We start from the raw sequence: 23,513 nt of genomic DNA, 5'->3' as shown, positions 1-23,513 counted from the left end.
TGGCCTCCCTCCGTCTCCATGCACACACGTCTGAGTGAACAGATAACTCACGCTGAGATTTACTTAAAAGGCATTTAACTCAGCTCGCACGTCTGCCAACCAAGCCTATTACTTGCAGTAATCTATTCCATGCATTACCATTTTGATTTCCAGCGCGGACAGACTGTGGTGGGTTGGTAGGGTTATTTTCCCCCTCCCGCCAATTGAGTTATTGTCTGCTTTTGTGGAATAAATTGCTATAAGTTGAGTCACCAGCACTCCAAAATGGGCGAAAATATTCTAGATGCTCTATGGGCAGCTGACAACGTTACGGAAATACACAAAGTGTACATCCAAGTTTACACGGATGGTGATGAGCTGTGAGGGATGTCGGGAGAAGGGAAGGGGTAGGGGGTGGCCTCAGGCAGAGAGATGCTCACAACGTGCTTTTCCTCTTGCAACGGGGTTCAGCCTCTAGGAAGGGAGTTTGGGAGGTGAAATGCCAAGAAGATTTCAGCTACGAGGATAAACAAGGGGGCTGATGGCTGGAAAAACCAGCTTGGGAAATAAAATAAAACCAGCCTAGTAGGGATGGTATTGGGGACATTGCTGGTGCCCTGCTCATATTCCCTTAGATGGCTCTTACCTGTCCTGTGTGCCCATCACCCAGCTTCTAGGTGCTTTGATCCTCAAGGCTACACCTGTAAACTCTCTTTGGAAGCCTGCCCTTGGGCTACTGGGGTGACTTTGCAACTCTGCAGTCCACCTCCCACCCCCAATCTCCAACCCCGTCCCCCCACCCCCAAGACAGCTCTCAGCCAGTGACTGTCTGGTGTGACAGTACGAAAGCCCAGAGCCCAAAGCTACGAGTGGGGAAGTGTTCCGAGGTTTAATATCCACTCCAGAGCTTCCCATGGAACCAGACTGATGCTGGGGCTTCGCCTCAGGTCGCGCGGCTGCTAGGCTTCTTCCCCTTCCCTGTCCTCCTTTCCCGACTTGCTCACAGGTCTCTCCGGGGAGCATCTCCTTAATAAACCACGTGGACACAAAGGTCGGTCTCAGGATCTGCCTCTGGGAAAGGACCCAGGGTTTGCAAGTCAGGAGGATTCTAACAACTGCAAGGGTCTGTGGGAGTGGATTGTGGGAAATCCAGGAGCTGATGAGGCAGAATTGTCCAGGGGAATTGAATGGGAGTTGAGGGCAGCAGTGGAATCCCCAGAAAAATCCATCTGGCGCCTGAAAGAGAAGGTCAGCTCACCGACCACTCCAAAGATCTGGAAGGCATGTGATGACACTACCAGGCAAATAAGAACTTTCCTGACCCCTTTTCCTCGTACCCTCCACATCCTCCTACCCAATGCTTCACAACCCCAGAGGAGCCAGAAATAGGAACTCTCAGTGGGAAAAAGAGAAGGACCATCCCCTTCCCAAAGCCAGAGCCCTATCTGCAGTCGGCCCAGCTGGATGGGGGAGGGAGGCATCTTACCTTGGAAACACACCGAAGTGCTGACTAATAGATTGGACTGTACATTCCAATTTCCGAACAAAGGTTCTGTTTTGTATCTTAAAGCGACCACAGGGGTTTCTTTTGCCTCAGCTGACCCGCAGACCCATGAGGACACCAGAATTTTCCTCCAGCACCAGGGAAGGGACAACTCTTCTAAAGCCAGGGTTAGAGGGACAGGGAGAGACAATAATAAAGTGACTTTTAGAATTACACCTCACAAGCCCTGGAAGTTCAACACACCAGTACACATATAATAGACATTTGTCACGGGTGTTATTATTACCATCTGTGCTGTAATTGATTTGCTGCATATAATGGTTTCTTATGACCCTAAGACAGACACGTTGTCAACGGGAACACTCTGGTGAGAACAGAGACAGAAAGATCAGTTAGGAGGCTGTTGGGATGAGGGATGATGTAGCAAACGCCAGGACTGGCTACCTAAAGCCATTTGCATTCTCCTTTCCCCTGCCTCCCTCTCCTATAGAGCCTGGAAAGTGAAATACTCACCTCCCCAGATTCCCGAGACCCGTGGGAGTCATGTGACATGGTTCTTGAGACGTAGATGGAAGACTCTAGAGAAGGGTCCCCTTCCCAAATAAAAAGACGAAGGCTCTCAATTAAAAGGAGTGATGGCCTAGAATGTGCAAGTGATGCTCAGAGAAGCAGCAGCTATCTTGTGACCATGAGAACCAATGCCAACGCTGAGGATGGTGGAAGAGAAAAAGTAGGAGGAGGGCTTCCCTGGTGGCGCAGGGTTGGGAGTCCACCTGGCAATGCAGGGGACGCGGGTTCGTACCCTGGTCCGGGAAGATCCCACATGCCACAGAGCAGCTGGGCCCGTGAGCCATGGCCGCTGAGCCTGCGCGTCCAGAGCCTGTGCTCCGCAACGGGAGAGGCCACAACAGTGAGAGGCCCGTGTACTGCAAAAAAAAAAAAAAAAAAAAAAAAAAAAAAAAAAAGGAGGAGGAGCCGGGGTCTCTGACGACATCCTTGGGCTTCCATTCTGATCCTGACCTGCCTGCCCCAAACTTCTTTTTGCATATGATCAACACACCCTTTACCTTTTCAAGCCACTACAGCAGAGTTTCTCGGTACTCAGTCCTAGCTGATCTGAATGATGAGGGCTTGACCTTGAGAAGCTGTAGAGGGACAGACGGGGGAATGTGGGTGATGCTTCGGAGACAGAACTGATAAGACCTGACACCTGACTGGACATGAGAGGAGGAGGGAATCAAGGATGAGAAGAGTGAGTGTCTTGCCCTAGATAAGGAATAGAGGAATAGAAACATTCTAGTGGACAGAGGTAAATCCTCATCATTTTAACAAGTTGCTAAGAACTGAATTGGGTCCCCCTAAAATTCATATGTTGAACCCTAATATGATGGCATTTGGAGTTGGGGCCTTTGGGAGGTAATTAAGTTTACATGAGGTCATGAGGGTAGCACCCTCGTGATGGGACTACTGAGCTTATAAGAAGAGGAAGGGACACCAGAGCTGTCCCCCTACCACATGAGGACACAACGAGAAGGCTGCCAGCCAGAGAGAGGGTTCTCACCAGGAACCCAATCAGCCAGCACCTTGACCTTGGACTTCCAACCTCCAGAATACCGCGAAATAAATATCTGTTCCTTAAGCCAGCCAGTCTATGGTATTTTGTGTGGCAGCCCGAGCAAACTCATACCTAAGTATTGTACCTAAGTACTGTGTGTTGTGCTAATGATTGAGTTTTTTCTCCTATTGCCCCGAAGTTGTACATAAACCCCCAAACTTAGGACAAAGGACACCAAATACTCTTACGTCTGAACACAGCTGTGACACAGCCACACAGGAGGATCTAAGAGCAGACAGAAGCACCTCTGCCCCCCAGTCATCCCCCCTCCCAGAGCCCCTCCAGCCCCTATTAGCAGAAGAGCTAATATCTAAATTTAAGGGGATGCATTAGAGAAGAGAGCCTTGAACTAGGGGGAGAGGGCTGCAACTTTTCCTTTCCTGCCACATACCCCTCCCCTCCCCCAGCCAACCTCAAGAAAACCACTTACAAAGATTAGGGCTCAGTCTCCATTTGGGTTCCCCCATAATGAGACCTTGACACAAGGACAAGTGGTTCACTTGAGAGATGATCCCAGGAAATACCAGGAGGGCAGTGAGAAAGAGCAGGGGAAATGAGGGTAGTGAAAAGGGTTTGGTTATTGAGCAAGGGACCCCTTGAACAATGGAGATGAATCCCGCTGGGGAGCACGGGGGTCAGGGAAGAGCAGAAGCCCCAGAGCTATCCCCCATCAAGGGACAAGGGGACAATGGGGATTAATTCACCAACACTCATTAGCCATCAGCTGGGGGCTGCTGCTAGGCTGTTGATTCCCTACACTTCCGTCTGCCACTCCTGCCAAGGCCCCCGTAGAAAGCTCTGGGGCAAAGAGATGCAGGGGCTGCCCCAGAAGTCAGCGAGTGAGCACTTTGGTGGCGGGGGAGCACCCCAGTACCTGCTCCAGGTGGCCTGACAGGAAGGAGGCTGAGTCTGTGTTAATGTCGCAGGCTTTCCAACTTTCCCTCTAACTCAACGGGGAAGAAAAGAATTGGAGAGAGAGGATGGAGAAAGAAGCTGTGAGCCCCACCGTCAGCAACGACGCGGGGGCGGGTGGTGAGGATGGCCAGAGGGTAGGACCGTGGAGAGGCCTCAGGGCCCTCGGTGAAACCCACACGGGGGCCCCTTGGCTCTCAACCCTCCCATCCCCCGCCCCGTGCAGGTCCCTGGTGCCCCGGGTCAAGTGTGCGCTGCAGGGAGGGAAGAGGGCACAAACTAGAATGTAGAATTGAAGTTCTCAGCTGCAAGTAACCAGAGAGCTGTGGGATCCGCCTGCAGCAGTATGAGAGGGAGACGGTAGCGTGTATTGCGCCCCCACGTGGTCAAGAAGGTCCAATACATCCATATGGCGATGCTACTGAGTACCAGATACACAGCCCCGTGCTTGGCATTGGTGAGCTCGGTTAATCTGCTCAGCAACGTTACGAGGAAGGCATTACTGTCCTGATTGTACAGCTGAGAAACGTGAAGCTCATAAAAGCCACACAGTTTACTGAGAATCGTACAGCTGATATGTAGCGGAGTCTAAATTCAAACCCAGGCAGCTCTGCCTGACTTTTAGGTTAATTTTAGATGCCTCGTTCATTGACTGGTAGGTGGATAAACAAATCATGGTATATCCATACAATAGAATACTACTCAGTCATAAAAAGGAACAAACTACTGCTGCAAGACAGAACGTGGGTGAATCTCAAAGACATTACCATACGTGAAAGGAGCCAGGCACTAAAGACCACATTCTGTGGTACACCATTTCTGTGAAATTCCAGAAAAGGCAAAATACAGGGACAGGAAGCAGATCAGTAGTCGCCATGGGCCAGAGATGGGGGAGGCAAGGGGGCCATGAGGAAATTGGGGGGGGTGACAGAAATGTTCTATATCGTGAGCATGGTAGAGCTTATGCTCTTGTGTGCCTCTGTCAAAACTGACAGATGGACGCTTGAAATGGTCAATCACATTATATACAAATTATACCTCAATAAAGCTGATAAAAACCTTGGACGCCTGAGTTGGAAGTGCCAATGGAAATATCATGGCAGAGATGGGTCTGGAGTTCAGAGGACGTGTTTGGCTGCAGAGTTTGTGAGTCATCGGGTCATCACACAACAGACACCTGGGGAGTGGATGAGCTTACCAAGGGAGAATACGCAGCGCGAGGAAGGCAGAAAAAGGAGCATGCAACCCTGCAAAACCCCAAAACTGAAGGGGCAAGCTCAGGAAGGAGACTGCAAAAGAACCATCAGAGCAATGGAAGGAAAATCAGAAATGGTGTCCAAGAAGTGACCAAAGAGGGCTGTTATGTAAGCCCTTGGCTCTTCCTTGGCTGATGTGGCTCTGGAAACCGGGATGGCAGAGTGGGAGGAAAAGTGAAGCTAATGGGGGCAGCAGAGGGGGACCAGGCAGGAAGGGAGCAAAGCCTTTCCTGGTGCTTGAGTGGGTGCTGAGAAAAGGGTGGCTGACCCTCTCCCCATCCCCCTGCCCACGCTACCCACCCAGCGTCATCCTTAGCTCCTCAGACACAGAAACCCAGAAAACCACACCCTGCTGAGGACTCCAGACCTCCCCCAAGGGTGTTAGCAGAACCAAGGGGGCTCTGGCCATGTTAAGGCACAGGCTGGGGGCAGGGGTGGGAGGGGGCAGAAATAGAGAAATTAAAAGTCAGATGAGAGGCAGCAGAGAAGAAAAAAGGAGAGAGGATAGGGAGAGAATCTAGAGAAAATCTCTGGCCAGGAGGGGCCTCAGATGAATTCTAGACCACCTCCCCCCACCTTGGAAATTGAGCAACTGAGACAAAAGAGGAGAAAGAAGAAAGGATAAAAGCAGTGACATTGGCCGATGTTTGCGCCTCGTTTGTTCACTCAACAGACATGTGTAGACAGCTTACTGTGTGCTACAGACCAGGAATCAAGGTCAAAAAGGGCAGAGTCCAGCTCTCTGGGGGTCCACAGTCCAAAAGAGGGGACAGCCACGTCCCGTGGAAAGTTATTCTCTGTGCTACTCACGAGTGTCAGTGTTTCAAAGCTCCCAGCCCTGGGCTTCCCTGGTGGCGCAGTGGTTGAGGATCTGCCTGCTGGTGCAGGGGACACGGGTTCGAGCCCTGGTCTGGGAGGATCCCACATGCCGCGGAGCAACTAGGCCCGTGAGCCACAGCTACTGAGCCTGCGCATCTGGAGCCTGTGCTCCGCAACAAGAGAGGCCGCGATAGTGAGAGGCCCGCGCACCGCGATGAAGAGTGGCCCCCCACTTGCCACAACTGGAGATGGCCCTCGCACAGAAATGAAGACCCAACACAGCAAAAATAAATTAATTAATTAATAAACTGCTACCCCTAACATCCAAAAAAAAAAAAAAGGTCCCAGCCCTTAGTTCTCAAAGTATTTGCGTGAGCAGGGGTCAGTACAGATTTGGGGGGTCTGAAGCTTATTCGGAGACGCCTCTTGTGGAAAAATAATTCAAAATTATAAATGCAAAATTGGGTACAAAAGTAGAAGGGGTCTGTGCAAGTGAGAGACCCTGAAGCTTAAGCTTTTTTTGGCTTTTATAGCAATTCCTGCTCTGACCACACTTAAGTCGTAGGGAAAGTACTTCTAAACTGGGCCAGCAGTGCCCTCTAGTGGAAACGCGGAGGAAAGCCTCAGAGAGCCCCAAAGCTCGGAGGCAGCTGCGCCGCACAGCACAAAGCCAGGCAGGCCAATTTGGCCATCGGCTTCCCCGAAGTTTCTCATCAGCCCCACCTTCCAACCCCAGAGTTGTGTCATTATTATTAGAGGTTCAGAGATCAGCATGTACAGTTACCTGTAGTTGGATGTGAGGCAAGTAACTACCCTTCTGAACTTCAGTTTCCTTTCCCATAAATAAGATGTATCTGTATACGATTAAATTAACTGTCTACTTTGGAGGGTGGTTCTAAGGATTAAATAAGATGACTCACATGTAAGTGCTTTACACAAAGGGCAGTTTGATGTGTACGTTATTTTTTAAGGAAAATGTATTGACACTGACCCATGTTTCTGCTTCTCAATCAACTCTTCTGAAGAAATCACCTTCACTATGCCCCCAAGAAGGACCATGCAGGACCCCAGTTACACTGTGCAGGATGGAAAGGGGGTGTGTGTCTACGTCATGCACCACTCTGCAGCCCCCAGGAGAGTCAGGTGGGAGTTTATTCATCTCCGGAGCACCCCCAGCATTTCCATGTCTCACAGGCAATCACAGGCTTTAGAAAAAGCCACTGTGTGAATGAGGGATTGGACAGGGTGTGAGATGGTTGAACCTAAGTGAGCACTGTCTTTTCATTCTAAGTATATTTTGACATAATTTCAGATTTAGAAAAAAAGTTGCAAGAATAGCACAAAGAATTCTCACGTTCCCTCCACCCAAATTCCCCATGCATCACCTGTACCACGTGTGCTGTATCCTCTCTCCATAGATGTGAGTGCATGTGCATTGTCTTCTGAAGCATCTGGAGTAAATGGCAGACATGAGGCTCCTTTGCTCCTAAATCTTCAGTGCGTATTTCCAAAAAAAACAAGCACAGGCTCTTATAGAATCACAGTTCAATTATCAAAATCAGTCAATTAACATAAACGCAATATTATTATCTACTCCACGAACCTTACTTCGATTTCACCAACTGTCCCAATCATGTAATCTATACAAAAAGAAAATCCAGGATCATGCATGACATTCGACTGTTTTATCTTTTTAGTCCTCGTGAATATGGGCCAGTTCCTCAATCTTGTGCCCTTGTGCATGCATGTGTGTGCACGCTTCACCACACTGACTTTTTTTTTGGGGGGGGGGGAGTATTTTCTTTTGGCTGCGTTGGGTCTTCTTTGCTGCATGCGGGCTTTCTCTAGTTGCAGTGAGTGGACGCTACTCTTCTTTGTGGTGCGCGGGCTTCTCATTGTGGTGGCTTCTCTTGTTGTGCAGCACGGCCTCTAGGCGCGCAGGCTTCAGTAGTTGCGGTGCACAGGCTTCGGTAGTTGTAGCAAGCGGGCTCAGTAGTTGCAGCGCTTGGGCTCCAGGGCACACAGGCTTAGTTGCTCTGCGGCATGTGGGATCTTCCCGGACCAGGGATCGAACCCATGTCCCCTGCATTGGCAGGTGGCTTTTAACCACTGCGCCACCAGGGAAGTCCCTCCCAAAAAAGTCTTAAAAAAATTCGGTGTGGGGACTTCCCTGGTGGCGCAGTGGTTAAGAAGCCACCTGCCAATGCAGGGGACATGGGTTCGATCCCTGGTCCGAGAAGATCCCACATGCCGCAGACCAACTAAGCCCATGCGCCACAACTGCTGAGCCTGCGCTCTAGAGCCCGTGAGCCACAACTACTGAGCCCACATGCCACAACTACTGAAGCCCACGCGCCTGAAGCCCGTGCTCCACAACGAGAAGCCACCACAACGAGAAGCCCACGCACCACAACAAAGAGTAGCCCCCACTCGCCACTACTAGAGGGAGCCCGCGCACAGCAACGAAGACCCAATGCAACCCAAAATAAATAAATAAATAAATAAATAGCTGGCCCTAGTGGGACTTCCCTGGTGGTCCACTGCCTTCCCTGCGCTTCCACTGTCAGGTGGCCCAGGTTCGATCCCTGGTCGGGGAACAAAGATCCCGCAAGCCACACAATGCAGCCAAAAATAAATTAATAAATAAATGCCCCTAGTGATGGAAATGAATAAATAAAATTTGGTACACTGCCACCATAGAATACTATACAGCTATGAAAATAAATTACCTGGATGTATATGTGTCAACACAGATGGATAGCAAAGACAAAATTTTGTGTGTGTGCATTTTGCAGCTTGGTTTCTGATGCCTTCTCTCCTTTTTTCTCCCTGATCAGTCCAGCTAGAGATTTATCCATTTTATTGATCTTCTCAAAGGATGACCTTTTGAAAATAAAATAATTGGAGTAATTTTAGACTTACAGAAAACTTGCAAAGATAGTCCAGAAAGTTCTCATACACCCCCCACCCACCCAGTTTCAGGTCCCCTTTATATTACTATCTCACATTACTGTTGTATATTTGTCAAATCTAAGAAACCAACACTGATACATTACTATTAACAAAACACTATAGACTTTGGATTTTCCAGGTTTTCTATTAATGTCCTTTTTCTGTTCCAGGATCCATTCTGGAATACCACTTTGTGTTTTGTTGTGTTACTGTCTTCTGGTCTGTGACTATTTTTCAGCCTTCCCTGGTTTTTTATTACCTTGACAGTCTTGAGGAGTACTGGTCAGGTATTTTGGAGAAGGTCCCTCAATTTGGGTGTGTCTGATGTATTTTCTCGTGATTTGGCTGGAGTAATGGATTTAGGGGAAGAATACCTCAAGGTGAAGTGTCCTTCTCATCTGGCATATCAGAGGTGAGTAGTATCATTTGGTTAAGGTAGCATTTGTCAGGATTCTACATCAACACTTACTATCTTCTCTTTCCATAATTTACTCTTCAGAATTGAGTCACTAAGTCTAGCCAACTCTCAAATGGAGAGGTGGGAATTAAGCTCAACCTCCTGGTGGGGGCCAGGGGTGTCTGCATATACTATTTGGGATTCTTCTACAATGCATATTTGTCTCTTCTCCCTTATTTATTTATTTATTCATTCATTTATTTATATCATTACAGACTCATGTATATTTATTTTATAGTCTGTGTTATGATCCAATATGTCATTTAGTTTGTTGCTTGACTTGCTCCAGCTTTGACCATTGGGAGTGCTTTCAGGCTGATCCATCTGTCCCTTTGACATACCCTCGCCCCCTTCTCTCTTTGTTAAGAACTCTCCTTACTTTCTGGTACTACGGACTGCTCCAGGCTCGTTTGTATTTTCTCTTCCCCAGCCTAGAATCCATTTTCCAGTCTCATTTCTTTTCTCTATTGTTCTTCTGCTTTCCACTTTACTGATTTCTGCCCTTCCCTTTATTACTTCCTCTCTTCTGCTTATTTTGAGTTTAATTTTTTTTTCCCTCATTTCTTAAGGTGAAAGTGGATGTCCTTGATTTAAAAGTTTGAGACCTGTCTTTTGCTGATAGATGTACTTAGTGCTATAAATTTTCCCCTAAGCACTACTTTAGCTGCATCTCACAAATTTGGATATGTTTTATTTTCATTCTAATTCAGTTCAAAATACTTTCTAATTTCCCTTTTATTTTTGGACCTATGCATGATTTAGAAGTATATTATTTCATCTCCAGATATTTGAGAATTTTCCAAGTATCTTCATGTTATTAATTTCTAATTTAATTCCATTGCTGTTAGAGAACATATTTTATGTGACTTGAATCCTTTTTAAATTTATTAAGACTTTCTTTAGGGCTCACTGTACAGTCTATCGATCTTGGTAAATGTTCCATGTGCCCTTACAAAGCATGTATTGTTGTGGAATGTTCTGTTAATGTCAATTAGGCCAGTTAACATGCTGCTCAAGTCTTTAGTGGCATTCCTGATTTTCTGTTTATTTATTCTATCGGTTATTGAGAGATGGTTGTCGAAATCTCTGATATAACTGTGTATTTGCCTATTTCTCCTTACAGTTCTATCAGCTTTTGTTTCATGTATTTTGAAGCTCTGTTATTGGACCATAAACATTTAAGATTGTTATGTCCTCTTAATAAATTGACCTACTTATCATTGCGAATAAACCCCCCCTTTCTCTCTGATAATATTCTTTACTCTGAAATCTACTTTGTCTACTATAAAAAGTTATTCCAGTTTTCTTTAGAATGTCTTAGGCTGCTGTAACAAAATACCACAGACTGGTCTTAGGCTGCTGTAACAAAATACCACAGACTGGGTGGCTGAAACAACAAACATTTATTTCTCATAGTTGTGGAGGCTGGAAGTCCAAGATCAAGCTGCTGGCAGATCCAGTGTCTGGTAAGAACCCACTTTCTGGTTTGCAGATGGTCTTTTCCTCATTTTATCCTCACATGGCAGAGAGCAGAACAAGAAAGAGGAAGAAAGCTCTCCTACATCTCTTTTTACAAGGGCACTAATCCCATCTGTGAAGGCTACATCCTCATGACCCTATTAACTCACAAAGTCCTACCTCCAAACACCATCACATTGGGGATTAGATTTCAACATATGAATTTGAGGGGGCGGGGGGACTTTCAGCCTATAGCACCATATTATTTTCCATATTTTACTTTCAATTTACTTGTGCTTTGTATTTAAGGTGGGTTTCTTATAAGCAGCATATAGTTGGGAGGTTTTTCCCCCAACCTGTCAATTTCTTTTATTTTTGTATTGTTTAGGCCATTTCCTTTAATGCAATTATTGATATGGTTGGTTTCAACCTACCATCTTGCTACATGTTTTCTGTTTCTCCCATCTTTACTTTGTTCCCTTTTCTCTCTTTTTCTGCCTTCTTTTGGACTAATTAAGTATTTTTATGATTTCCTTCTATCTCTTTCTTTGGCTTATGAGCTATAACTCTTTTGAGTGTTTCTGTGATTGCTTCAAGATTTACACTATACATCTTTAACTTATCTCAGTCTGTCTTCAAGTGATATTTACCACTTCATATATATTACAAGGATCTTTCAACACTTTACTTCCTTTTTTAACACTCTTGACCTTTGTGATGCTGTTGTCATTCATCTTATTTTACATATGTTTTTAAAAACCCACAATTTGTTGTGACTATTTTTGCTTTTAAAAGCCAATTTTCACTTAAAGAGATTTCAAAGAAAAAACGCTTTCACATTTACACACATAGTTACCACTCCCAGTGCTGTTTATTCCTTTATGCAGATCCAGATTTCCATCTGGGATAATATTCCTTCCATCTAGAGAAATTCCTTTAACATTCTTGTGAAGGTCCACTGGTAATGAAATTTTTAGCTTCTGAAATTATTTCTTTTTTACATTTTTATATCAGTTATAGCTTCATTTGAAAGATACTTTTGCTGGGTATAGAATCCTAGGTTGACTTCTTTTTCAGGACATTACAGACGGTGCTCCACTGTCTTCTGGTTTACACTGTTTCAAACAAGAAGTCTGATGACATCCTTATCTGTGCTCTTTTTTGTGTAATATGTGTGGGGTCCCAAAGATCACCCACATATTCAGAAATCTGTTAGAAGGACTCATAGGATTCACCATATAGCTGTACTCATGGCTAAGATTAATTATAGCAACATATAAGGATACACAGTAAGGATACACAGTACGGGTACATAGTGAGTATACATAAGGGGAAAAGACACAGGAACAGCCTGGAGGAACCCATGTACAGACTTCCTTATGCTCTCTCTCCCATAAGTCGTCACACAGTGCACTCTTCCCCTGCAGGAAAAATGAAGGAACATGTGTGATATTCCTACCCAGAGAAGCCCATTGAATACTCAAAGCTTATATTGGGGGGTTGGTCATGCCAACTCTGCCTAGCATGTACTAAAATTCCAGATTTCCAAAGAGAAAGCAGGTGTTCATCATAAATCACATTGTTTACACAAATGGCAGGCACAGTGCGCCACTCCTACCAGTTAGGAAAGGGTGGAAACCCCCCACCCCAAAATCCAACTTCACAGACACCAGCCAAGGGCCAAATTTTCTAAGGACAGTAGTCTTAGGCCTGCAATGTTAAGTCTTTTCTGCACAAAATGTCTTCTTTTTCTATTTATGCCTTTAAGATTTTCTCTCTATCACTGGTTTTAAGCAATTAGCTAATGATGTGCCTCGGTGTCATTTTCTTTATGTTTGTGATTTTGGAAAATTCAGAAAATTTTATACCAATATTTCTTCAAATAGTTTTTTTGTATCCACTCTCTCTCCTCTCTCTCCTCCTTCAGGGACTCAAATTACACTTACATTAAACTTAATCTTTTCCTACAGCTCACTGATACTCTTCATTTTGGCGGGGGGGGGGTCTCTTCTCTGTTTCATTTTGCATAGTGTCTCTAGCTATATCTTAAAGTTCATTAAACTTTTCTTCTTCAGTGTCTAATTGACTATAAATCCCATTTAGTATATTTTCCATCTCAGACATTGTAGCTTTCATCTCTAGAAATTTTACCTAAGTCTCTTATTTTCTGATACTTTTGACATCTTTATTGAAATATAATTGACATGTATTAAACTGAACATATTTAAAGTATGATATTAGATGAAGTTTTGACATATATAAACACCAATGAGACAATCACCACAATCAAGGTAATAAAATAATATAGAGTGCATCCATGGACCATTGTGGAATCAAACTAGAAACAAAGATACAGAAAAATTTCCACGTGCTTGAAAACTAAGCAATACACTTTTAATAATCCTTAAGTTAAAGAGGAAGTTCCAAAGAAATAGACAAATACCACTGAATGAATATAAAACATATGAAAATCATGGGACACAGCTAAAGCAGGGACAAGAGGGAAACGTATAGCATTAAATGCACACATTAGAAAAGAGGAATGTGGGTGACATCAGAAACATGGCAGAGTGAAAAATCTACCCTTGTCTCTCCCCGTCAATCTATAGCCAGTAAAAAAAAATCCACAACTCAACAAAGGTGCCTCTGCCCAAAGGTCGCCGAAGAATTTCACACATTTGCACGTCTAAAGGTGGGTGGGCTGTAACACACAGAGAAGGGAACAGCAGCCATGGTTCCTGCAATCCTAGCCCTCTGACCAGGCAGCAGAGCCCACAGCTTCAGAGAATACAGTGACAGCAAGGAAGGCAGCACACATGACTCCAGTCACCCAACCACACCAGTGCCCACAGCCACTGCTAACTGGGCAGCAGCAGCAGTGAGGCCTGGGACCCCATCCCTCCAGCTGCTGAGGCACCCGTGATCCCAGCCCCCACCTCCCTCCATTCACAGTGGCAGAATTCATGAACCCAACAACAATGGACAAGGTAGAGGCACCTGCACGACCCTGGCTTCTCCCCCTGAATCACGCCCCTCCCTCCACAGCAGCACAGCCTGTGACTCAGGGGGTCCCAGATGCAAGGGAAGAGCCCACCATCCTGGTGATGACAGAGGCTCTGGCAGAAGCAAGGCAGCAAACACCCAGGTGGCACAAGAAGCCACAACAAAGGCACACAGTCACACCTCTTACAGAGCCAGTGGAGGCTGGAAAGTACCACGCTCCAATTTTACCAGGGGCAGCTCAGGCAAGAGAAACCAAAAATGTGTATGACAGTGCCACCCACCAGAAAACAAAAGAAAGGAATCAAACACCTAACCTGTCTTTTAATATCAGCAGAGGAATAATTCATCAAACAACATGAAGAGCCACAGTAACACTACACAAAAAGAAAGGGACAATTCTCCAGAAGCCAAACTTAAAGTCACCAAATATTGCAATCTAATGGATAGAGAATTCAAAACAGCTGTCATGGAGAAACTCAACAAGGTGCAAGAAAACACAGGAAGGCAGTTTAATGAGCTCATGAATAAAATTAATGAACCGAAAGGATATTTTACCAAAGAGACTGAAATTCTAAAAAAGAACCAAACAGAAATTCTGGAGCTGATGGACACAGTAAACGAGACAAAGAATGCATTAAAAAGCATTGGAAATACAGCAGACTACATGGAAAAAAGAATTAGTGAGCTCAAAGACAGAAATCTAAAAATGATACAAGAGAAAAGGTAAACAAGACATTTTTAAAATGAGGAAACCCTACAAGAGCTATTCAACTCTTTTAGGAAGGGCTGCATTAGAATAATGAGGATCCCAGAAGAAGAGAAGGAAAAGGGAGCAGACAGATTATTTAAAGAAATAATAGCTGAGAACTTCCCAAACCTAGGGAAGGAACTGGATATATAAGTCCATGAAGCTAAGAGAACACCTAATTACCTTAATGCAAAAAGACCTTCTCCAAGACACATAATATTAAAATTGCCAAAAGTCAATGACAAAGAAAGAATTTTAAAGGCAGCTAGGGGGAAAAGAATGGTCATCTACAAAGGAACTCCAATTAAGCTATCAGCAGATTTCTTAACAGAAACCCTACAGGCCAAGAGGGAGTAAAATGACATTCTCAAAATACTGAAAGATTAAAAATTGTCACCCAAGAATATTCTAGGGGAGTTGTCTGGTGGTCTAGTGGTTAGGATTCAGCACTTTCACTGCCGTGGCCTGGGTTCAATCCCTGGTCAGAGAACTGAGATCCCACAAGCTGTGCAGTGTGACCAACATTTTTTTTTAAATTCTATACAGCGGGGCTTCCCTGGTGGCACAGTGATTGACAGTCCGCCTGCCGATGCAGGGGACACAGGTTCATGCCCCGGTCCAGGAAGATCCCACATGCTGCAGAGTGGCTAGGCCCATGAGCCATGGCCGCTGAGCCTGCGCGTCCGGAGCCTGTGCTCCACAACGGGAGAGGCCACAACAGTGAGAGGCCCGTGTACCACAAAAAAAAAAAAAAAAAAAAAAAAAAAAAAATTCTACACAGCAAAGTAATCATTCATATATGAACAAGAAATAAAGACCTTCCCAGACAAACAAAAACTGAGGGAGTTCATCAACACTAGACCTGCCTTATAAGAGATGTTGAAAGGAGCTTTCTACCAGAAAAAAAGCAGCCAAAATACACAAAACATTGAACGAGGTCATAAGCAGACAGAAGCAGAAAACTGCAACTCTCTATCAGATTTTATAGGTTTTTACATGCTCTATTACAGTATAAAGGTTAAAGGGAGAAAAAAAGAAGCCAGAAAAATAACTACAGCTATCTCAGTTTGGTAACAAACTCACAACATAAAAAGGGATAACTTAAGACAAAAGCAACATAAAAGGGTAAGAGGTAAAGGATAGAATACATAAAACTAAACGAAGATAAGATGCAAGCAACAGAAAAAGGACTACTTTATCTTTGAGGCATTTTATACAAGCCTCCGAGTAACCACAAAACATAAACATGGAGCATAGAAACACAATATTTTTTTAAAAAGGAAATTCAGAAAATATAGAAAACCACCAAACCAAAATGGCAGCCAGAAATCCAAGGAAAAGAAACAATAGACATATAGAGCAATCAGAAAACAAAAAATAAAATGGCAGTATCGGGACTTCCCTGGTGGCGCAGTGGTTAAGAATCCGCCTGCCAATGTAGGAGACACGGGTTCAATCCCTGGTCCGGGAAGATCCCACATGCCACGGAGCAACTAAGCCTGTACACCACAACTACCGAGCCTGTGCTCTAGAGCCCGTGAGCCACAGCTACTGAAGCCTGTGCTCCTAGAGCCCGTGCTCCACAACAAAAGAAGCCACCGCAATGAGAAGCCTGCACACCACAATAAAGACCCAACGCAGCCAAAAATAGAAATAAAATTAATTAATTAATTTTTAAAGATGCAGTACCAAATCCTAATATATCCATAATCGCCTTAAATGTAAATGGATTGAATTCATCAATCAAAAGACACAGAGTGGGACTTCCCTGGTGGCCCAGTGGTTAAGAATCCGTTTGCCAATCCTGGGGACATGGGTTTGATCCCTGGTCCAGGAAGATCCCACATGCCACGGAGCAACTAAGCCCATGCACCACAACTAATGAGCCTGTGTGCCACAACTACTGAAGCCCGCATGTCTAGAGCCCATGCTCTGCAACAAGAGAAGCCACTGCAATGAGAAGCCCACACACCACAACAAAGAGTAGCCCCTGCTCACCACAACTAGAGAAAGCCTGCAAGCAGCAACAAAGACCCAATGCAGCCAAAAATAAATAAATAAATAAATTTACATAAATTAAATAAATGATGCTGGGAAAACTGGACGGCCATGTGTAAAAACATGAAAATAGACCACTATCTCACACCATACACAAATTATTTCAAAATGGGTTAAAGAATTGAATATAAGACCTGAAACCATAAATCTCTGAGAAGAAAACATAGGCAGTATGCTCTTTGACATTGGTCTCAGCAGTATCTTCTAGATTGTCTCCTCAGGCAAGGAAAACAAAAGCAAAAAGATTACATCAAACTAAAAAGCTTCTGTACAGCAAAGGAAACCATCAATAAAATGAAAAGACAACCAACCAAATGGGGGAAGATATTTGCAAATGATATATCCAATAAGAGGTTAATATCTCAAATATATAAAGAACTCATACAACTCAACAGCAAAAAAAAAAAAAACATACAACCCAGTTTAAAAGTGGGCAGAGAAGCTGAATAGGCATCTTTCCAAAGAAGACATACAGACTGCCAACAGGTACATTAAAAGATGTTTAACATCACTAATCATCAGAGAAATGAAAGTCAAAACCACAGTGAGGGGCTTCCCTGGTGGCACAGTGGTTGGGAGTCCGCCTGCCGATGCAGGGGACACGGGTTCGTGCCCCGGTCCGGGAAGATCCCACATGCCACGGAGCGGCTGGGCCCGTGAGCCATGGCCACTGAGCCTGCACATCTGGAGCCTGTGCTCCACAACGGGAGAGGCCACAACAGTGAAAGGCCCGCGTACCAACAACAACAAAAAAAAACACAGTGAGATATCACCTCACACCTGTTAGGATGGCTGTTATCAAAAAGGCAAGAAATAACAAGTGTTGGCAAGGATGTGGAGAAAAGGGAACCCTCTTACACTGTTGGTGGGATATAAATTGGTACAACCACTATGGAGAACAGTATGCAGGTTCCTTAAAAAATTAGGAATAGAACTACCATATGATCCAGCAATTCCACTTCTGGGTATTTATGCAAAGAATACAAAAACACTAATCCAAAAAGATATCTACACCCCCATGTTCATCATGGCATTATTTACAATAGCCAAGATATGGAAACAACCAAAGTGCCCATCAACAGATGAATGGATAAAGAAGATGTGGCATATATATATATATATACACACACACACACAATGGAATAATACACAGCCATAAAAAATATGAAATCTTGTCATTTGGGACAACACACACATGAACCTTGAGGGTATTACACTAAGTGAAATAAGCCAGATAGAGAAAGACAAACACCATGATTTCACTCATACTGGAATATAAAAAACTAATAAACAAACAAAAACAAAATAAATGAGCAAACCAAGCCAAACAAAAACAAACACATAGATACAGGGAACAGAGTAGTGGTTACCAAAGAGGAAGGAGTGGGGGGAGGGTGAAATGCATAAAGTGGATCAACTGTATTGTGATGAATGGAAAATAAATTTTTGGTGGTGAGCATGTTGTAGGGTATACAGAAGTAGAAATATAAATGCTGTACACATCAAACTTATATAATGTTATAAATCAATGTTACTTCATTTTTAAATAAATTTTTTAAAAACTAAAAAAAAAAGAGGAATATCTCAAACTGATAACTGAAGCTTCTACCTAATGATCCTAGAAAGGAAGAAAAAATTAAGCCCAAAGCAACAGAAAGAAGGAAATAATAAAGTTAAGGGCAGAAACCAACAAAATTGAAAACAGGAAAACAACAGAGAAAATCAATGAGACAAAAATCAGTAAATTTACAGAGAGAGAGCACAAGGGGGTAGAGAGGGAGAGAAAGAGAACAGAGATTACCATTATCAGGACTGAAACAGGAGATATCACTACAGACCCTGCAGACACCAAAACAATAATAAGGAAATACTACAAACAACTCTATATACAGTTGTAGGTTTGTGACTCTTTTGTTTTTGACAAATAAAAAATTTTATAATTTAAGGTGTACAACATGTTTTGGTATATGTATACATTGTGAAATGATCAAACTAATTAATATATCCATCACCTCCCATAGTTATCATTTGTATGTATGTGCAGTGAGTATACTTGAAATCTACTCTGTTAGCAAACTTCAAGTACACAGTACCTTATTATTAACTATAGTCACCATTCTGTACACTAGGTCTCCAGAATTTATTCATCTTACAACTGAAAGTTTATACCCTTTGATCAATACCTTCCCTTTTCCCATACCCCAGAGCCTCTGGTAAACACCACTTTACTCTCCTTTTCTGTAAGTTTGGCTTTTTCAGATTCCACTATAAGTGATATCATACAGTATTTGTCTTTCTCTGTCTGACATTTCATTTAGTATAATATCCTTAAGGTCCATCCATGCTGTCACAAATGACAGAATTTCCTTCTTTCTCATGACTGAATAATAATCCATTGTATACATGTACCACAACTTCTTTATCCACTCATCCATTGATGGACACTTAGGTTGTCTCTATGTCTTGGCTATTATGAATAATGTTGCAATGAGCATGGCAGTACAACTATCTCTTCGATATCCTTTTTCACTTTCTTTGGATAAATACCCAGAAGAGAGATTCCTGGATCATATATGGTAGTTCTATTTTTAATTTTTTTAACAAATTTCATACTGTTTTCCACCATGGCTGTACTAACTTACATTTCCACCAACAGTGCACAAGGGTTCCCTTTTCTCTACATCCTCACCAACACCTGTTATTTCTTGTCATTTTGATGATGCCATTCTAACAGAATATGGTTTCTCATTGTGGTTTTGATTTCTATTTCCATAATAAGTACTGATGTTGAGCACCTTTTCGTGTACCCTTTGGCCATCTGTATGTCTTCTTTAGGAAAATGTCTATGCAGGTCCTCTGCCTAGTTTTTAATTGGATTGTTTGGGGTTTTGCTATTGAGTTGCATGGGCTCTTTATATATTTTGGATATTAACCCCTTATCAGATATATGATTTGCAAATATTTTCACCCATTCCATTGATTGCCTTTTCATTTTGTTGATTATTTCTTTTCCTGTGCAGAGACTTTTTCACTTGATGTAGTCCCACTTACCAATTTTTCCTTTTGTTGTTTGTACTTTTGGTGTCATATCCTAAAAACTGTTGCCTCGTAAGGTAGTTTTAATTAGGTCCCATCACTCCCAGAAGTCACTCCCAAAAGGGCCCTGACTAATGTACACCGCATCACCGCATTGCCCGTCAGGCCTAGCACAAATAAGCCAATTAAAACCCAGCTGAAAAGGGCAAAGCACAGAAAAGTGGTCTGAAGAAGAAAATGTCCAAATGAAGCACAACTTGTTGGGCCACCACCTGCTACTGCCATGCACTGGACAGTTTTACTTGGGTCAGGTGGACCAGAGAACAGCACCAGCCCCAGGAGTGCCCAATCTTCACATATCTTAAATGCCATACTCCACTCATCATGGGACAAGGCATTATCACTCACAAAGCCCACCATGATCAAGTCCCTCTCCAACTCAGGCTACCAAGCAGGTCCTCCTTTCTCCCTCTCCAAGTTTCAGAAACGAAAGAATCATGATCGGATATTCAATAGAGAATCTTTTTCCATCAGCATCCATTCCAGGATCTATGACCTCCGGGCTCCCACACTGACCTACTTCTGGTTGAGATGGCCTCCAGTGTACAACTCATCAGAGAAGCTTCTCCTGATCACTGTTTTAAATAACAATCCTTACCACCTCCACCCCATCCTGGTATCTCTTCCAGGTACTTTTCTCTATCTTTAATCATCATCTAACATGGTACCTATTTTTTTATGTTCTGCCCTCCAAGCCAACTAGAATATAAGCTCTAAGGGGTCAAAGACTCTCAGTTTTGTTCCCTGTTCTATGCCCATCATCTAGGACAGTGCCTGACACATGCTGTGTTTTCAATAAATATTTGTTGAATGAATGAATGAATGCACATGCAGTGATGTAAGGCTAAGACCAAGTTAACAGAGAGAGCAGACAGAGGAGCGATCCAACTTCCAGTCTACAGGGGGTGAAGGTGAGCAATAACTTGATATGCCCATCCTCAGGTGGGATAAAAGAAGGAATGGGACAAATGTGACTCAAGAGGCATTCAGGTCCAAGCCAGTAGTACAGTTAGGCGAACAGCTCTGGTTTTTGCCTACCTAGCACCCATTTACCCTTCTGACAATAACCTCTGACTTTCCTTGAGGTTCTGCCTGACCTATTTTTGGGGTAAGGATGTGACCTAATTTAGCCAATCAGCATACTCCACACCTTTGTTCATACTAATTGCTTTCTGTTTGGACACATGATCCAATTCAGGAAAGAAGAGTCAATCCCATGATATCTACCAAAACAAATGGGAAAAAGAAACTTCCTCTCCAAGGACATTGCTAGCAATAAAGACAATAAAGCCTGGAGCTATCGCAGTCACCACCTGGAGCCTAAGAATAAAGCCAACTCAGAAGAAAGCACCAAAGAGAGATGTCAAGAGACAAATTTGAGCCCCTCCCTGGATCCAACCACACCTGAAGGTACTGGGCATTTCAATAATGCCAGCCAATAAATTCTCCTTTTCTGGTAAACTATTTTGAATTGGGTTTCTGTCACGTACAACTAAGAACATCCTGACCAGTACTAAAGAACAAGAGGGAAATACATTCTTGAAGCTCTTAAATACCTAGCTGAGAAGCCTAATGTCAGGCAAGGTGTTCCAGAAGGGCCATCCCATACCTTTTGGTGAAACTCATTGCCAGTCTTTTTGGTGAGCAGGATAGGGGCTGAGGAGAAGGTCATGATGCTAGTTTTTTATTATTTGCGTTTACCTTTTGGGAATTTATTCAACAACTCTGTCTCAAGAGAGCATAATATGGTGAAAACATCACTGAACCAAGAGTCCAATAACCTGGTTTCTAATCCTAATCTGATCACTGACAGTGTGGGCCGAGACAAATCACCTTGCTCCTCTTGGTCTCAATTTGTAAGTATGTAAAGTGAGCAGAATAACTGTATCATCTTCAATTACTATATCATCTGTCCAATTCTGGAAATGGAAAGCCCACTAGTTAAGACGTTCTTAATCTTTGATGGGATCAAAACCCCAGAAAAATACACATGTGCACAAACACATAATTTTGCATAGGGTCTCATGGGTTTCACAACTCTAGAAGCCATTCTATATCTGTAACCTCTCTGCTCTACAGAAACTAGGACAGTAGCTTCTGCTTGGACTCCTCTGGTGACAGGGAGCTCACTACCTTAAAAAGTAGGCCAACGTAATTGAACTGCTCTGGAAAAATTAATTCGTCTTCATATTGAACCAAGATCTGCACACTGTAACTTCTACCCATTGGTCTAAATTTTCCAGAGCAAAACAGAAAAAAATTTTCTCTCCTGTGTGTAGCATCTCTTCATTTCTCTGAAGACTGTTTCTAACTTTTAAATGCAAATAATTTCGGCTTCCCTGGTGGCTCAGTGGTTGAGAGTCCGCCTGCTGATGCAGGGGAGACGGGTTCGTGCCCCGGTCCGAGAAGACCCCACATGCCGAGCAGCAGCTAGGCCCGTGAGCCATGGCCGCTGAGCTTGCGCGTCCAGAGCCTGTGCTCCGCAACGGGAGAGGCCACAACAGTGAGAGGCCCGCGTACCGCAAAAAATAAATAAATAAATAATAAAATAAATAAAAAATAAATGCAAATAATTTATGGGGAGAAATGCAGATGATGTGCCATGCAAATTATTTTACAGTGCATTGTTATAAAGATATATTCTGCCACCTCACCCTAAATATGCCAAACACCCAAATGTAGACGCTAAATTCCAGACAGGCACCACTGCTATTAATCTGCATGGTCTAGGTTTTGCAAAGACAGGAATTACTGTATAAAAATATCTTGAAGGAAATAGCAAAGTCTTTTGGAAAAAGCACTTCATTGAGAATCAGAAGACTTGGGAGTAGTATCTATCTCCCATTCCAACTACCTGCGTATCCTTGGGCAAATCATTTAACCCCTCCCTCTGAGTCTGTTTCTCACCTATAAAATGTGACAAAACCTACCTCAAGGGATGCGGTGAGAATCAAACGCTGTCGTGTTCGTAAAGCTTCTAGCCCAAGCGCGGCACAGAGCAAATTCTCACTACAGGACAGCTCCGGAGCTCAGCAAGCCCAGCGTCTCATTCGATGCGCTCGGCGCTCTTGCACCAACGGGATTCCCCTTCCCAAGCGGAGTCTGCGCTCTGGGCTCGACTGAGGCTCCCTGGCCGCTCGCGCTTTTCTCTCCTTCTCCAAGATGGCGGCGGTCGGCGGCGCTGAGGCGGGATCCGAGCGAGCCTAGTGAAGGTAGCGGCGAGCGGAGCCCCCACGAGGCCGAGCTGGGCCCCCACCCCCAGGCGGCAGTGGCCCCGCCCTGCCACCACCCGCCGCCTCGGACCGCGACACCGCCCTGAGGGCGCCCGGGGCCCGTCGCGGCCTAGCCCAGGGGCCGAGCCGGGGACTGGAGTAGCGGCCGCAGTCCGCCCCCGGGAAGGGGCTGGAGCGGGTCGAAGGAGGAAGACGGGCGGGAGCTGTTCAAATGGGGAAGGCGGGAAAGTGCGGGCCGGGAGGGGGCGTGCGGCCGCCCCGGGGGCCCGCGGGCCGAGGCCGCCCCTCCCCCTGCCCGGCAGTCTCCGCCCTCGGGGGCGCCGGGAGCCGCCGGGACGCGGGAACCCGAGTCGGGGCCGCCTGGCTCAGGACCCGGGACGCAGGGTCCCTGGGCTGTCAAGGGGCTAGGGGGCCGGGTGACGG

General features: G+C 44.5%; 1 protein-coding gene and 1 long non-coding RNA gene across 4 annotated transcripts in view; one reads left to right on the top strand and one right to left on the bottom strand.

The window, feature by feature from the left end:
- Window positions 1–863: 863 nt before the first annotated feature.
- Window positions 864–23,285, bottom strand: LOC132498864 (uncharacterized). 2 transcript variants are annotated; one of them, XR_009533806.1, is made up of 6 exons: window positions 22,788–23,285; window positions 8,815–8,968; window positions 7,471–7,577; window positions 1,770–1,847; window positions 1,466–1,639; window positions 864–1,215 (listed from the first exon to the last, which is right to left on the bottom strand). It is a non-coding gene; the product is annotated as an uncharacterized LOC132498864 (long non-coding RNA). The 2 variants fall into 2 exon arrangements; XR_009533807.1 differs by lacking the exon at window positions 22,788–23,285 and adding an exon at window positions 11,801–11,880.
- HMGXB4 (HMG-box containing 4) overlaps window positions 23,000–23,513 on the top strand; it is a 32,346-nt gene continuing 31,832 nt past the window's right edge. The window contains exon 1 of one of the 2 annotated variants that reach the window (XM_060113052.1): window positions 23,000–23,069. The gene's annotated coding sequence lies outside the window, so the exon portion shown is untranslated. The remainder of the gene's footprint in view (window positions 23,070–23,513) is intronic. The other variant, XM_060113054.1, reaches the window with a different exon arrangement.

This window comes from Mesoplodon densirostris, chromosome 11 (assembly GCF_025265405.1).
Source record: "Mesoplodon densirostris isolate mMesDen1 chromosome 11, mMesDen1 primary haplotype, whole genome shotgun sequence".
In the NCBI taxonomy this organism is placed as follows: Eukaryota; Metazoa; Chordata; class Mammalia; order Artiodactyla; family Ziphiidae; genus Mesoplodon; species Mesoplodon densirostris.
The sequence above is the reverse complement of the archived record's forward strand: the minus strand, read 5'-3'. Positions and strand labels throughout refer to the sequence as shown.